A 17,038-nucleotide genomic window follows, 5' to 3' on the forward strand; every position below is an offset into this window, starting at 1 on the left:
GTGAATGTTTCAGTGGCTCACTCATAAAGAGTAATTTGCTTAATTCCTGAGTAAATCAATGTTTTGAACAAATTGGTTGAGAATGATTCAAAGACTCACTCATAAAGATGGTCACTTGTTTAATTTCTGAATGGATCAGTGTCTTGATATAATTAGCTGAGTTATGATGCAATGACTCACTAGTAAAGAGTCATTTGCATCATTTTTGAATGAATCAGGGTATTGGATATCATTATTCAACGACTCATTCACAAAAACAGACAGTAATTTAATTCCTGAATGAATCAGTGTTTTGAATGAATTCATTCATAAAGACTCATTCATAAAGATTGTATCGCCACCTACTGGCATAACAATGCAATTTCAAACCTGCTATTTCATTAGCGTTCTTAAAACAAGGACTGGATTCAAGGACCAGAAGAAACTGCTGTATAATTAAAACACATTCCAGTCAGTAATGTAAACAATAAGCATTGGTGCAAGGTAGATCGTTTCCCTTCTTAAAAACAAAGCTCCCAAAAAGCATCCACCGAGCAAAGAGAGCTTCTCCCGAGGACTCTCAGTAATCCTGTGAGTTCTGCAGCGAGGAGGATCTTGGTTCCACTAAAAAAACAGGGATGAAAAGGATGAGTCATGCCAAATCAGTAAAAAGCAACAGTGTTTCATTTATAGGGCATTGCGGAACTGCAGCTCTTTCGAGAACCGGGAGAAAAGGCAGAAAAAACGGGGGGAAAATAACTGCATCCATCACTGTACGCTCATACTGATACGGAACGAAGTATGTGGGCTCTGTCAGACGGTCGCAACTGGAAGTTATGGCAAGGAAATGGGTTTTGGCAACCGCAGAAACAAAAGCAGACTATCTGTTAGCACCGCGCAAGTCCAGACCCCTGTGGCGGTGGCAGGTGGAGACGCACTAGCAGGGAGAGAGCTGGAAAGGCCCCCACAGAGAAAGACGAGGCGAGCACTGTCAGAAAAACTCGCCTGATGAGTCTGCGAGAGAGGAAATGAAAAGAGGTGTCTGGATGTACACAATGACAACACGGAAATACATGAAGGCTGAAAGATAAGGGTGATATAAATACTGGGGCTCGGTCTAATGAGATGCGGGATACAAGGAGGTCAGCTGCATTTTTTACAGCGTGGAAATTAAGGGGAGAACAGGGTGCAATAAAATGGTGGAGATGCCATTAAGCCGGATTCTCTCTCTCTCTCTCTCTTCAACATCATTCCCATGCAGAGCATAGCCAGTGCCGCAGCTGGATAAAGTGCAGCACGTGAAACCGAATGGATTCTTCTAGAGCAGTGGTTCCCAAACTTTTTCTGCCGGCCCCCCTTTTGCAGAATTAAAAAAAATGATTTATTTATTTATTATTATTATTTTTATTTTTAACTATGTAACAGTATTCGTTGTTTTCAACAGATTTTCTCAAACTCGCCTCTGCACAAAATATGCCTCATCATATTTTCTTCTCTTTGTTGTAGTTGTGGGGCCTCATTTATAAAATGTTGTGCAGAAACCATCCTAAATGTGATCTTACGATCATTTCTCAAATATGTGTACGTTTGATTCATAGAATGAACGTACCAACAGAAAAGGAGCTTACGCGTCTCTTTCAGATGTGAAATCTATGAATCGCAAATGATCTTCAACTTGCGCGCAATTGAATGGTTTCAGCTCTCTGCTTGTAAACGACTCCTAATTAATGTCATTAACATATAAAATATTACCAATCATTATAATTTAGAAGAGCGAGCTGCAAGAACAGCTTACATTTAAAAAAAAAAAACCTGCAATACTCCGATAATAAAAAGTGCGTAAGTCTGCTCGGACCCTGACGTGACGCTAAGCACTTTTCCACGTCACCGTCTTTATAAATATGAGCGCTGGCGTGATTTAAGCGCACGCACACTCTACGATCAAATCTGAGCAAACGCACGCTTTATAAATGAGGCCCGTGATGTTTGAAGTAGATTCATCATCTACTTTACGTTTACCCGGCACTTGTTGTCTTTTCAAAAACTTGTCCATGGTTAGAGCAGAACTACTATGCGTCATTCATTCATAATTTTATTCGGCTAACGGCAATTCTCATTTATGATTAATCAATTGCACCATCTAGTGGTCTGTTATTTAACGACAACAACCGCTAGAACTGATAACAGACCGCTGCAGCGGGTACTGCGAGTCGTCTTGAGGTAATAAAATATGATGAAATTCATATTTTCTGTTCATTTATTTACATATGTGGCAAGAAGCCATAATTACCCAGATAATTTCACAGTGGGGTCTTGTATCACCCTGAAAACTTTTACATAAAAATCTAGGGATGCACCGAAAAGAACATTATTGGCGAAACCGAAACTGCTTTGTAATAATTATTTATTATTTTATTAAATAATATTAAGTCATTTTTGTAAGACTTTTTAATTTAACTCAATTTTAATGATACTGAATTTAAAAATCACAAGCCAATAAAATAACCACGTTTATTGAAAGTAACACAATAAAATTGGACAGAAAATATAGCCTATTAATATTAAATATCAATCAATATATTATTTTTATTCAGTTCTATGAAACAGAATCGGATTAACTGTTTTTATAGTCCTACAAAGCTATTATTATCAGAGCACGTGAGCAGAGCATAGCGTCACGAGAGGGGGGCGTCATTTTACCACCGTTGTGCAGTACAGCTGTACTACAGCATGTTACATCACAATAGCGCTATTGCAAAAAGGAACAAGTATACATAGAAATTTTCTGTCGGCGCGTTATTTGAGCGGACTTTGCTTTGCGCAGATTCATAGAGCGGAATATTCAGCGGAGTGTCACGACGGCAGTGATTAGAGAGAGAGAGAGAGAGAGAGAGAGAGAGTACGCGCTGAATACTGCCGGGCGGCGCGGCAGATATTTTCGGCTCATTGGACCGTTTTTCTCTTTTGAAATTTCGGCTGACTGTATGTACACTAGCCTTGCCGCGCCCCCCTTATCATAACTCCGCGCCCCCCCTAGGGGTCGCGCCCCCCAGTTTGGGAACCACTGTTCTAGAGCATATGAATATATATTCATTCAATGACAGATATGTTTAAGTACAGATGCATGACTTCATTTAGAAGTAACTTAACTTAATAGCCAGTAATCTTAATGACATACTAATACATTTTAATTTAAAATATATATATATATTAATTAATTTAATTTAATTTTAATTTGATTGGGAACAGAACAGCTTGAAATGGGATGGATGGATGGATGGATGGATGGATGGATGGATGGATAGATGGATAGATAGATAGATAGATAGATAGATAGATAGATAGATAGATAGATAGATAGATAGATACAATTTTAATCCCAACCTACAAAACATTAATAATAATCATTTTAAAAAGCTTAACGGCCAGTGATTAAACTAATGACATTTTGTTATTGGGAACAGAACAGTTTTGGAAATTTTGCAAACTCCTTTTTGTGTTCCAAGTGAAACAATTGTTAGCCAAGTTGTAAGCAACATAAACTTCTGTAAACAATGACAGTATTTCTAAAATGATCTGTAGATGGTGCAAACCAATTAGACTCATTAATTAATGCATGTAAAACTTAATTATCAAATAAACAAATACATGCTCAAGAAGGACATTCACATGGATCAACAACGTTGTTGGCCCTGGAGCAAACTTCTTACCACGATATTTAGGGTTAAGTTTAGGACTAAATGTTGTTGCCAGACCAACAAAGGAGGATGACCCAGGAACATGTCATATTTGAGTAATTCATGTGATATGATGACCATTTCATCATGTATCTATTTCCACTGACCTTGAAAACATTCAGTCAGTCTCACTAAATCAACACAGCACTCAATGACTCCAGCTACAAATCCTGCTAATTGAATCAAGTTCCCATTTTCCATTCTGCACGAGTTAGAATGAAGCGTCATCATTCTGCAACAGAACAGGCACTTCCAAAGTAACAAGTGGCCATCTGGCATATTTTCTTTTCACAAACTGCACTATTTATGCAAATGAGTTCTATCTTCAAATTAGCATCTCCGCAAATACATCACTTCCCCGGACACGCCCCTTTACAACAAGCCCCGCCCCTTCTCAGGCACCAGATATTGATAACCCTCCCACTCGTTTTCAATGGGCACTGCAAAGTTTCTGCTCGACGTCTCCTTGGCGACCACTTTTTCAGCTGGCACTGATTTACTTCCTGTCCTTGGTTGCCATGCCAACCCTTGCAAGGAGGTGCCTTCACTACACATGCACGATGGAGACAAATGGTGAAGAAAATCATCTCAATCAACACCAAAGCCTTCATTTTTAATTAGTTCAAAAGTGTCAAAATACATCTTGACATGAAACAATGACTCAACATGAATCTAATATAGAATTTAATGCAGAAAAAAGATGTCAGATCAATAGCAACTCTTCACTGCTTCACTTCTTGCTAGACTCACTTGTTTAATTGAGACAGTTGTGGATTTTCCCATCCAAACGCCACTGGAGTTTTGCATTGTTAATGTCTTCACAATAAGATGCCCTGAAAGCATCTCTTGACTAGACTTGATTAAAATGTCAATAAGAGAACCAATCTTCTCTCTGCCAATCCAACAAACAGACAAAGCTCAGTGTCCTCTGGCAATTTATCCATTTCTATTCATATTCAAAATCTAGTGGATTTCTCGCCCCTCATTTTAGCAAAATATATGTTATCTAGTGGAATGAACCAATGACTGGTGATTGAAATACATTAAATAAACAGATACAGCACAAATGCCGCATGGCTGAGGGATTTTTTAAAAGACATTACTGTCAGCGTTTTGCGAAATAGCTGAGGGATATTTTGGGGATGAATTTCTGTGCTTGTTGGAGCAATAAAGTAGAAAAGAGAGTGAAAGGGAACCGGCACACACACAGCGGAATTGTATGATGTTAGCTGTTCTTGTGTAAAATGCTCCCTAAAAGTACATTCATGTAAATTGGATGGTGGAGAGCGGCACATCGGGCTTGATTTGCACAAACGTTCGTCCATTTGCAGGAATTATTGTGATTATACAAAGGGCAGGTCTGAGGGGAGACATTGCTCTGGGACTAAATCTAAAGTAACTCCAGCGGTCCATTTATGGGACCAGTTAACTAGACATCTGAATAATTGTGGCTTCGGCGTACTCATCAAATTATGGTCTTGTTTTTCAGTAAAAAAAAAAAATGAAACATCCTTTAAAAAAATACATTTACTTGACATGGGAAAATGCTTTTGAATTTAAGCCTTGCATTCAAAGAATATATTTAAAACTCACTGGATGAAACTAATCAAACAAAACTTTGAGAATGGGGTGAGAAATATAATTATAAACTATATATATATATATATATATATATATATATATATATAAATAAACTCAAGATATATTCTTTGAAAACAAAAATAACTTAATATTTTAAAACACTTCGCAAGATAAAGTACATTAATCTTGTTTTTTAGTTACTCAGTATTAGTTATTAATGACACAAATTATTATGACTTAGATATTATTTATTTATTTATTTTGCATATTGAGCTAATCACATGAATTACTGCATTAATTATTTAAAACATCATTTTGTTCTCTGAAAACCAAGATATCTTTTTTTTTTTTTTTTTAATTGAACTATATTTATATTGTTTTAAGTTCAAGTTTACATATTTTACCACAATATAAATTATTAATGTTACTTAGGGTGACTAAAAGTCTTCTTTTTATGACCTTAAAAAGCATCTGGTCGGGATTTCTAAATTCAAAAAAAAAAAAAATGTCCAGGATTGGCTTTTGGCAAAAGTATTGTGTAAATAATTTAATTAGATAATAATTTTAATTAGAAAGTCTGCAATACTTAGAAAATCAACCTAAAATATTTTTTAATATATTGTTTTAATTATTATAATTCATTGATAATGTCAGGTGTGTTGTCGGAGCAGGGAAACGCGAGACGAGGAATATAGTAAATAACACACTCTTTAATGATGAGCTTCGGGAAAGAACGAACATACAACCACATTGACAATATAAGACGGAAACTAATTACACAGGGCTGGGGACTAATTAACTCATAAACACAAAACTAGGACAGGAACACCAAATATGGTCACAAGAGGAGGGGAAAAACACAGGACGCGGAGACACAGTCTGACATTACTCCCGCCTCCCCATAGGCGCGTCCCGCGCCGTAAAACATCCAACGGGGAGGGGGGGTGGGCGCTCAGGAGGCCTCCAGGGCGGACCAGGGGACTCTGGAGGCCATGGCGGGTCTGCCTTCGAGACCTCGGCCCCAGCCCCCACCTCGGCCTCTACTGCAGGAGCCCTACTACCCCCCCCCAAAATTTTCTTGGGGAAATTAACGATGTTACTGGGCAGGCGATCAGGGATAGCGGGCTCTTGGGGGCGCTCTGGCAGCGCGGGCTCTTGGCGGCGCTCTGTCAGCGCGGCGATAGGGAGGCGCCTTTGTGGCGCAGGCTCTGGGAGGCGCTCTTGAAGCACGGACTCTTGGGGGCGCTCTGGAAGCGCGGATTCTTGGCGGCGCCGTAGCGCAGGCACTGGGGTGCGCTCTTGACGAGCTAACTCTTGGGGTGCTCTGGAGGCGCGGACTCTTGGATGCGCTCTGGCAGCGCTGGCTCTTGGCGGCGCCTGTCAGCTGGCGATAGGGAGGCGCCTTTGTGGCGCAGGCTCTGGGAGGCGCTCTTGAAGCACGGACTCTTGGGGGCGCTCTGGAAGCGCGGATTCTTGGCGGCGCCTTCGTAGCGCAGGCACTGGGGTGCGCTCTTGACGAGCTAACTCTTGGGGGTGCTCTGGAGGCGCGGACTCTTGGATGCGCTCTGGCAGCGCAGAGCTAGGGAGGCGCCTTCGTGGCGCAGGCACAGGGGGGTGCTCTGGAAGCGCTGACTCTTGAATGCGCTCTGGCAGTGCGGAGCTTGGGAGGCGCCTTCATGGCGCAGGCACAGGGGGGCGCTCTGGAAGCGCTAACTCTTGGGGGCGCTCTGGAGGCACGGACTCTTGGATGCGCTCTGGCAGTGCGGAGCTAGGGAGGCGCCTTCGTGGCGCAGGCACAGGGGCCCTCAGGAAGCACTGACTCTTGGATGCGCTCTGGCAGTGCGGAGCTAGGGAGGCACCTTCGTGGCGCAGGCACAGGGGGGCGCTCTGGAATATTTTATTCATGTTACCTATTAATTAGTATTATAATTACAGATTCTATCTATCTATCTATCTATCTATCTATCTATCTATACACACACACACACACATATACATATACATACATATATATATATATATATACACACACACATACATACTGTATATAGATATATACACATTTATATATATATATATATATATATATATATATATATATATATATAATTTAAAAAAATGAATAAACAGCACTGACAAGCCCATCATTGTTACCAGTCAACTACAACGTTATAATAGTGCTGTATTCTGCAATAGGTCACATGCTTACGTGATACGGTGTGAATCAATCCTGACCCTTTGACCTACATGTGAACAGCAGGCTGGGAGTAGATGTGTGCAGTTAACCATGAGTGGCTGACCAATGCATCCGCAGGGCACCACATTCACCAAACAATCCAGTCTAAATTATTTCCACGGGCTGCTCGGAGGATGGAGAGAGGTGTGGGTGGGGGTGCGAGGCCTGGCCCGAGGCAACACATTCTCCAGACAAATGAGCCGTGCAAATTCAGACTCGCCTCTTCAGACAGCGCTGTCGCACCCGGAACACGCTTTGGACCAGTGGTGCTGAAACTGCAAGCTCACACAGACTTCTATATCCAAACAGAGGCCTGGTTAGCGCAGTTACATATGACAAAATACAGCTATTTCACATTTTGATTCAATCGAGTATGGTTATGTAATCCAATTAAACAATAAGTCACGAAGAGATGCTTTAAAATTCACAGGAAACAGCCAGTTTCACTAACGTGTCATATTTCTAAATGAAACGAGAATTAAATTAAGGACTTGATTTTATCAATCAGAACTGATTACTTTTGGGTTTAAAACAGTGTTAATTATTTTAAAGATTTTATGAAGTTCTTGCTCGAAGCAAGGTGAACAAAACTTTGCCAACCAAGATTACTATTTTTCCTAAAATGTCAGGAATATAGTAAAAAAATAAATAATAATAATAATAATAAAAATATCACACACACATATATATAGTTTTCTATATTTCTATTTTCTATTAGTATTAAATATATAATAAGATACAATATTAAAATGCACAAACATATATTATTATTATTATTATTGTTGTTGTTGTTGTCCCTCTCTTCAGATTAGATAATAAAAAAAGAAAACTACAAAAGAAGCACTACAAAACCATAGTTTGCAATATATTATATGTTCATCATAGTTTCATGCTTATTGGTCATACTTAATTATCATACATTGGTCATACTTAATTGTTATTAAGTGTTAATTAATTAAATTTATTTAATAATAACGTTTGTATTTTTTACATAATTAAATATATAATGAATATAAATATATGAATATGACTATATATATATATAAAATATATATATATTATACACATTAATGATTATCATCTATTGATTATCTATTGATTGATTGAAGATTTTGTGTAACATAAAAAAAACAACCAAGAACTTGTATAACGTGTAATGTGTTTATGTAATGTAACAGAACGTGCAAGAATGGTCCATTTCAATTTCATCTTGACTGTAACAACCATTTGCCATCGCTTCCAGTAGTCACACTGAAAACAGTAAGTCAAGATAAGCGCAGTGCATCATGGGATACTGTATCCCACACTGACATCCCTCTCTTTCTATTTCTAAAACAATTACATATTCGGATCCACATACCCCCATCAAAAACACAGAAAACATGACAAGAAATCAATACCACAGATAATCTCCTCACGCATACATATAGACATGACGTTATCTCCGGCATCGCTGCCACCTGCTTTGATGTATTAGTGTAATTAAGCAGAATTGTGTCTGTCACACAGATGCCGCATCGATCGGGTCGCGAACGGACACCGTTGAAGAGATCTGCTCTTACGATCAATGTCTACACAGCATTATACGTGTGTTTGGACACTTCTTTGCCAGAAATCACATGATGTACTGTCTGTCGTTTGATTTTACCAAATTCAATCGGCAGCCTTGGAAGGAAGCTTGTCTTATTGAGGAAGTATTGATGTATGATGAAGTTTCACCTCCGGTGAAAGCATCTGTGTGTTCGCGACCAATGTTTCTTTCACAGCTGCGTCTGTTCAGCACCAAGGACGGCGGCCGACCGCCAACACATGGCTCAGAGGAACGGGCCACGTCTGGTGGCGCATCGCGAGGCACAGCTGTAGACCGTCAGAGCTCATCAAGAAGAAAGTTTCCTGGACGGCACTTAAAGGGATAGTTCACCCAAAAATGAAAATTCTGTCATTAATTACTCACCCTCATGTCGTTCCAAACCTGTAAGACCTTCGTTCATCTTCAGAACACAAATTAAGATATTTTTGATGAATACCGAGAGCTCTCTGACCCTCTCATAGACAGCAAAGATCCTACCACGATCAAGGTCCAGAAACGTAGTAAGGACATCGTTAAAATAATTCAACTGTAATTTTTCGAAGCTACGAGAATACTTTTTGTGTGCAAAGAAAACAAAAATAACGACTTTATTCAACAATTCTTCTCACCCTGGTGCCATTTTGGAGAGACTCACAATGTAAAGCTTCGAAAAATTACAGTTGAACCCCTGATGTTACATGGGCTATTTTAACGATTTCTTTACTACGTTTCTGGACCTTGATTGTGGTAGGATCCTTGCTGTCTATGGCAGGTCAGAGAGCTCTTGAAATTCATCAAAATGATCTTAATTTGTGTTCCGAAGATGAACGAAGGTCTTATGGGTTTAGAACGACATGAGGGTGAGTAATTAATGACAGAATTTTCATTTTTGGGTGAACTATGCCTTTAAGGGAATTCACGAAAAGCCAAAAGCTATTGGTTCCTGTCGTTATTTCAAAGACGCCTACAACTTTTACGTTATGCTGACAACCTGTTTTGCGGGTTTTAATATAGGCAGCGGCTATTTACACTAAGTGCAAATAGCATATTTTCTTGGCGACATTTACACCAAGTGCAAATAGCAATGGATTCTATTTACACTAAGTGAAAATAGCAGTATTTTTTTAACGATATGCTATTTACACTAAGTGCAAATAGCTATAGATTCTATTTACACTAAGTGAAAATAGCAATATATTCTATTTACACTATGTTAAAATAGCAAGATTTTCTGCTATTTATAGTTATTGCAAATAGTGGCAATTATCTGCACCTCAGTATTGTAGTACATTATAAAACAGTACACAATAATAACGTATTGAGTGTAAATTATAGTTTTAATTCAAATTAGGCTATTAAATGGATGCCACGTTATTGGACAATAAAGTCCTCCCTACACCGACCCTAACCCTACCGATACTTTATTTTCAACTTTTTGATTATTTCCTTCCAAGGCGGATTCGAACTCGGGTCGATTGCTTCAAAAAGCACGCACCTTACCATCTACACCACTGAAACCAATGTTGAATAAGTGTCTTTTTGCAGTGTTGACTATCCCATTCACACATTGGTGGGCGGAGTTAATGTTAATTAGCTTTGCCAACAAGTCGGGCTATTTGCACTTAGTGTAAATAGACACTCTGTTTAAGATAATCACCTCACTGGAGTTTTTCTGCTAACCGTACTATCGTTAGCGTCATTTGTCTTTGTTCCTTCTCACGCTCCAAGGTTGTCAAGTGGGTGTGGAAGGACGGATACCTCTTTCAGGATCATAAAGTCAAGTGGCAATTCTGAGCCTCTTCAGTCAGTTCCCCACACAACACATTAATGTCTATGAACAAATCACAACAATTTGTGTTAGACAAACACCTTAGTATCTAAACTGACTTTTTGTTGTACGATTCAAAACAAATGATTTGGTTACAGATATATAGAGTCTAGAGTAAGCAAGTTTCAAATAAGCCACCAGCACCACGTGTTCACACCACAGGAAAAAACAAAAACAAAAAAACAAACAAAAAAAAAACCTGGCAGGGAAAATGTTCACAGCTCACTAAATGTTCACACAACAGATCTGCCTGTCAACCTGCAACAATATTGTTTCAGTTTTCTCACTAGTCACTAGACATTAAAGAAACCAAATTTAGTGTTATTATCAAAGTTTGCATAAATAAATAAATAATAATAATAATAATTAAATTAATGAATGGATGAATAAATGAATGAATGAATGAATGAGGAGAAAGGAACAAAAATACTATTAAAGCTGCTACAATTTCCCTTTTCTCAAAAATATAATTCTAATTTTTTTTATACATGATTAAACAGAACTGATGTCACAATAACAGTGTCACACATTATTGCCAATTAAATGTTTTCATTTAAAAAAACTATTGTCTAATACTGCACAATGTGTACATCACCACTAAGCATTATTATTATTATTATTATTAAAAATAGATCATTAAAATCCCTATAAAACAATATTTAGGTACATGTAATACATGCTTGTAATAATTTGTAATAGTGTTCAATACATAATTTTCTATATTTTCTATTAGTATATTATTAGTAGATAAAAACAAATTCATAAAAAGACCCACAAACCAATATTTTCTATTAGTGTTGAATATATTAAATATATATATAATCTATTAAATATATAATATGAGACAATATTAACACACACTCACACACACACACACACACACACACACACACACACACACACACAATAATAATAATAATAATAAATAAATTATTATTAATAATAATAATAATAATAATGTTATTATTATTATTATTATTATTATTTTCTCCCATCCTCTCTCTCAGATAATAAAAAGAAAACTACAAAGAAGCACTACAAAACTATAGTTTGCAATATATGTGCTCATCATAGTTCTGTTATTCATAGAGTTTGTTGTTAATAATGTAATATAATATAATATAATATAATATAATATAATATAATATAATATAATATAATATAATATAATATAATATAATATAATATAATATAATATAATATAATATAATATAATATAATATAATATAATATAATATAATAGAATAGAATAGATGAGAAAATGCCTTAAAGTCAAAAGATCAAAACATTTCTCTTTAAATAAATATATATTAAAAATTTACCAGCTACAACAGAGAGCTTTTTACAGAGGGGGAAAAAAGGGGGGGAAAGAAGTGTCTGAATAATAGTGCCTTTGTACAACATACAGCAACAATAACAGTAAAAAGAATTAAAAATTAAGGAAGGGATTAAAGATTGGAAGTCTGATCTTAAAGTATGTCTTTTCTACTGCATCAAAAGCAGGAACTCTGTAAATGTAGCACCAAAAGCCAGGGGTAGCAGAAGATGCAGATAGCAGGCGAAATCCCTGCAGGGCTTCAGAGACAAGACATTCTCATGTTACACTACATTTGTTGAATTAATAACAGATAATTTAGCTGCAGGTGCAGGCACACACTGTGCTCCTCGCGTTAAACCCAGCATCCAGGGCTGCTTTCTTCTGTGATCTGAAATCAGTCTCCTCTCAGCAGATCTGCCTTTGAACAGATCAGGTTTGCAGAACAAACTCCTGGATCAGAATAATAAAACAGCTTCTACACAATCTGCCACCGCTGAAATCTGCACATCTGTGTGTCCTCAACAGGCATCTGTATTTTGGGTCCCTAGGCGAGTAGGTCTTATTTACTGACAGCTTTGTACTTTGCCCTACATAGTGTCCCGACGACAACAAAATATGATATGATAGTGACCCAAAAATGAAAATTGCTCTTCATGCCTTTAAAACCCACACAACTTTTTTGATGAACACTGAAGGAGATATTTTGCAGAATGTGCTGGTCGCTTTTACAACCAGTGAAAGCAGGGGCTGTCTAGAATTTCAAATAAATAAACAAGTAAATACATACATACATACATACATGCATGCATACACAAATAACAACAACAAAAAAACTTTTTTCCTCCGAAGTTATAACTAAAGCAGATTATTGAAGTATGTTTTACAAGAAAATACTGTTTCAGTCTTTCTATTTTAAAAATTCACATTTAATTCAGTGTTGCTTGCTGTTTCTTTGTAATTGTTTGTGAAATTTACTAGCGACTTCTGATTGAAATGGTTTCTACACTTTTTTTTTCACTGCATAACTTAAAAAAAGATATGAATAAAAACATGCAATGTCAAAAAAGGTTTTTTTTTCAAAGCTGCAACTAAAAGAAAAATTTAAAAAAATCAGTTTTTCTACTTCGAACATTCATGTTTACTTTCACGTCTTACTTGCTGTTTCTTTGTAATTTTTTTGTGAAATTCAGATGCAATTTCTGAGTTTTATACACTTTTTTTTTTCAGATTGTAAACTTTCAAAAAGACCAAAAAGACTTACGAGTAAATTACTTTTTTAAATATAATATATTTTTTATAATATATTATTTTCATAATATAATTTTTATTTATATATTTATAATATTTTTATTTATTTTCATTTATTTTTCTGAAGTTTTAACTAAAAAGTATTCACAGGAAAACTTACTTCAGAAATGTTTCCTTCTACTTCACATTTAAATCAATATTTTACCTGCCATTTTTAAGGAGATATTTTGCAGAATGTGCTGGATAAATGAAATGAATTAAGGCTGTCTAGAATTAACAAAAAAATAAATAAATAAATAAACTAAAGTAATTTTTGGTTATATTTTGAAATACAATTATAAATCTATATACTGTATAAGAATTATTATTATTATTATTTTTTTTTTGGTCAACTACAGTAGTCTTATTTCTCAGAAAATGCCACGTAATGGTTTAATGTTGAACTTATTTTAAACCTTTCAGTGGTGATGTTTATTAGGGGAAATCATTTTATTTCAGCCGAGTTGATGCAGAGTTATGAAAAATGCCTTTTAACTATTAATGGAGATCTCAACCATTTTGTAGAGGCTCAAATTAAAAATTAAAACTTTAGATTCTGTAAAAAATGGAAGTAGGATGAATAGAGAAAATAATATAAATCTATAACATTCTGGACATAGATGGAAGTACAGTACAGTACCTGCATTATCAATCCAGATTGCAGATTGTTTTCCTATATCATTCCTCCAGAGCACCTCATATTATATTCACTGTAACGATGTGAGGTTTTTTTCTTTGGATGGGGGAGCGGTTGGTGAGTTATGGGTCTGTCCTAAATGTACCCCGGCTGTGTCGTTCCCCTGAGAGGGGAGCCTGGGTCAGCTGATTAAAAAGATAATGAGTTGAAGTGATAGATTTATGTTTTTTTCTGCAATATGTGGCCTTTTGCTGTCTCCCGTAGGAGGCGGTAACTGTATAAATAACAGATGGTGACATTGGAAGGCAACTGCTCCCTCGCCTTAGTTGTCTCAGCCTTTTCTGTCGCTATGTTAAATTAAACACCACAGCGATTAGACCCACAACATCTGAAGCATCAAACACAAGGCTGCCTCCTTCAGAAAGGCCGTCCTGACTCATGCAGATCGACATTTGATCAGGACAAATGTTATTGAAGGAATGACTGTGTGAGTGTGTGAGAGTGGCAGAAGCTTTAGTTGGACAAACATTACGGATTGTACTGAACAATGCAATTTGTGCTGAGAAGTACAGCAGGAAATGACAAATTTACCCTTTATACTTTCTTAAAAGGATACTATGCAAGGAACGTTTCATTCAAATATTGCATTTTATTTATTTTTATTTATTTATTTTTTGCAAATAATTGCATTTTTGAAGCCATTGTTTTGGGACACTAAAACACTGAGAACAACTTTTATGTAAACTTTTATTTATTTATTTTTTAAGTAAATGCTTTTGAATTCTTGTAAAACATAGTCCAATAATCTGCTTTATATTATTGAAATATTACTACAATTAAAAATAACTGTTTTTTATTGTATTATATATATTTTTTAAAAATTAAAACTTTTTTTCTCTCTCTTTTTTATTTATTTTTTTTTTTTTACTATAAGTCCTTAATAATTTTGTGAAATCCATGATACTTCCGCACAGAATTCTTTGGTGTGTAGTAAGTTCAACAGAGCAGCATTTATTTTAAATAAAAATATTTTATAATGTTATAAATGGCTTTACTGTCATTTTTGATCAATGTAATGCGTCCTTGCTGAATAAAAGTGTTAATTTCTTTCAAAGACTTCTTCCTGACCCCAAACCGTTAAACGGTAGTATATATTGTCATCAAAATATTTTTTATGAAATATAAAACATGTTTGAAAAATATATATATATAATATTTATTTTCAAAGAAAAGAAGTCCCCCATAAAATCAAAAAAAGTTTTTTGTTTTTGTTTTTTGTATGTATGAATATAGTAAGTATGAATACGCTAGCCTTAAGATTACTTGTAAGCTAGTGTGCTCCAAAACAATGACAAAATTCGCATTCAGAAGATATAAGCATTCAGAACTTACAGATTCAGCTTCTCATCAAACTTTCTGTCCAATCAAATGCTCTCTAGAATCCAACGATGCTGAAATAGATGCTGAAGCTGCGGCTGAAATCAGTCACTTGTTCACTGAGTTAGTATTTTCTGTACGGTGAATGGCACATAGTGCACTATATAGGGGGCAGGGAACGATTCAGACAGTGTAAATATGCTTTCCACTGGAACAAAAGAAGTCACAATTTTCATTTCAAGGCACTTCAGTGGATCTTTAACATTAATGCAAACTTTCATGTGTGTAGTTACACTCTAAAAAATGCTGGGTTGTGTCAATTAAATTTACATTGGTTTTACATTAAATTTATAACCCAAAAGTTGTGTTAATTCATATTTGACCCAAAGTTGGGTTGAAACAACCCAGCATTTTTTAGAGAGTACCATTAAAAGAGATCTCAACTGTTCGGCTGAGCGTGTTTTAAAAAAATATTGTACTCACTCACCAAACTTTTTTTTCATGTGTTGTTGATTTCCTCTGTTCTGCAAGCCCTACAAACTATTGCATCGGAAAATCTGCATAAATATTTCACAAAAACAATTCCACATTATACGAGCAACTTCACTACTGATTACAGTCTGAAATTACGCTGGAGAACACGGCAGAGCTTCACAAACTACAGTCATAACTAGTCTATTTCTGGTGATTTCAGCACACAATTCATAAAACAAAAATCAGAGTTGAGTACAAAAAGTTTATCTTGAATCAAAATATGCTGGAGCAAATGTTTGAGATGGTTGAATTATGATCTTTAATGATTATCTTGAGAATTAAGGCTGAAGTTTGTCTGGGAAATTAATAAACGCCAGACACATGGACTAATTGTAATTCAGTCCTGTTTGATCTCATCTATCTTCCTCTCCAACGAGACGGCTCCTACATCAGCTTGTGTATGTCACATGCGATCCCATCTTCAGACGGGGCTCGGTGCCTGATCTCCAATCAGCCAAAGTGTGTTCCTCACAACCTGTTCCTGTACACTCACCTGCCAAGTCTTCCACAGTGCCAGCAGTTTCTGGACATCTTCACGCTCGGTTTCGCTAGCTGGCTTCGCCCTGCGCACACAAAAGAGAAGAAAACAGCCACGTTACAATTACAAACCACTTGGATCCTGTCGCTTTCTCCAGCTCCAAATGCTCAAAAAGGGAACCGCGGAAAGACAAAGCTTTTGTTTGCAAACCTATTCAACTAGAAGCCAACCTGTTTTCTACTGACTAACTTCAAGCGTTTCCAAATAATAGATGAGCTTAATATAAATGTCAATGTAAGAAATCCCCACTTGGACTCGTTCATAATGACCGGCTCGAAAACGTTCACAGTTTCCTGAGCAGAGGAGATGACTCAGACGCCACCGCTGCTAAACAAGCAGAAGCATTTCTGTTTGATCCTTATGTTTCTCATGTCTAAGTGGTTTTGGTAAGTGAATAGTGTGTGTTTTTTTCTGTA

The 17,038-nt window shown here is 36.4% G+C and overlaps 1 protein-coding gene across 14 annotated transcripts in view; it reads right to left on the reverse strand.

The window, feature by feature from the left end:
* Positions 1–17,038, reverse strand: part of lrrc4ca (leucine rich repeat containing 4C, genome duplicate a) — a 247,943-nt gene that overhangs the window by 25,344 nt on the left and 205,561 nt on the right. For 7 of the 14 annotated variants that reach the window (XR_009269367.1, XR_009269365.1, XR_009269366.1 and 4 more), the window contains one exon: positions 16,578–16,647. The gene's annotated coding sequence lies outside the window, so the exon portion shown is untranslated. Of the gene's footprint in view, positions 1–15,565; positions 15,759–16,037; positions 16,108–16,577; positions 16,648–17,038 lie in introns of all 14 variants that reach the window. The other 7 variants (XM_058767435.1, XM_058767436.1, XM_058767431.1 and 4 more) reach the window with 4 other exon arrangements.

The sequence above is a fragment of the Onychostoma macrolepis genome, chromosome 25, assembly GCF_012432095.1.
Source record: "Onychostoma macrolepis isolate SWU-2019 chromosome 25, ASM1243209v1, whole genome shotgun sequence".
Lineage (NCBI taxonomy): Eukaryota > Metazoa > Chordata > Actinopteri > Cypriniformes > Cyprinidae > Onychostoma > Onychostoma macrolepis.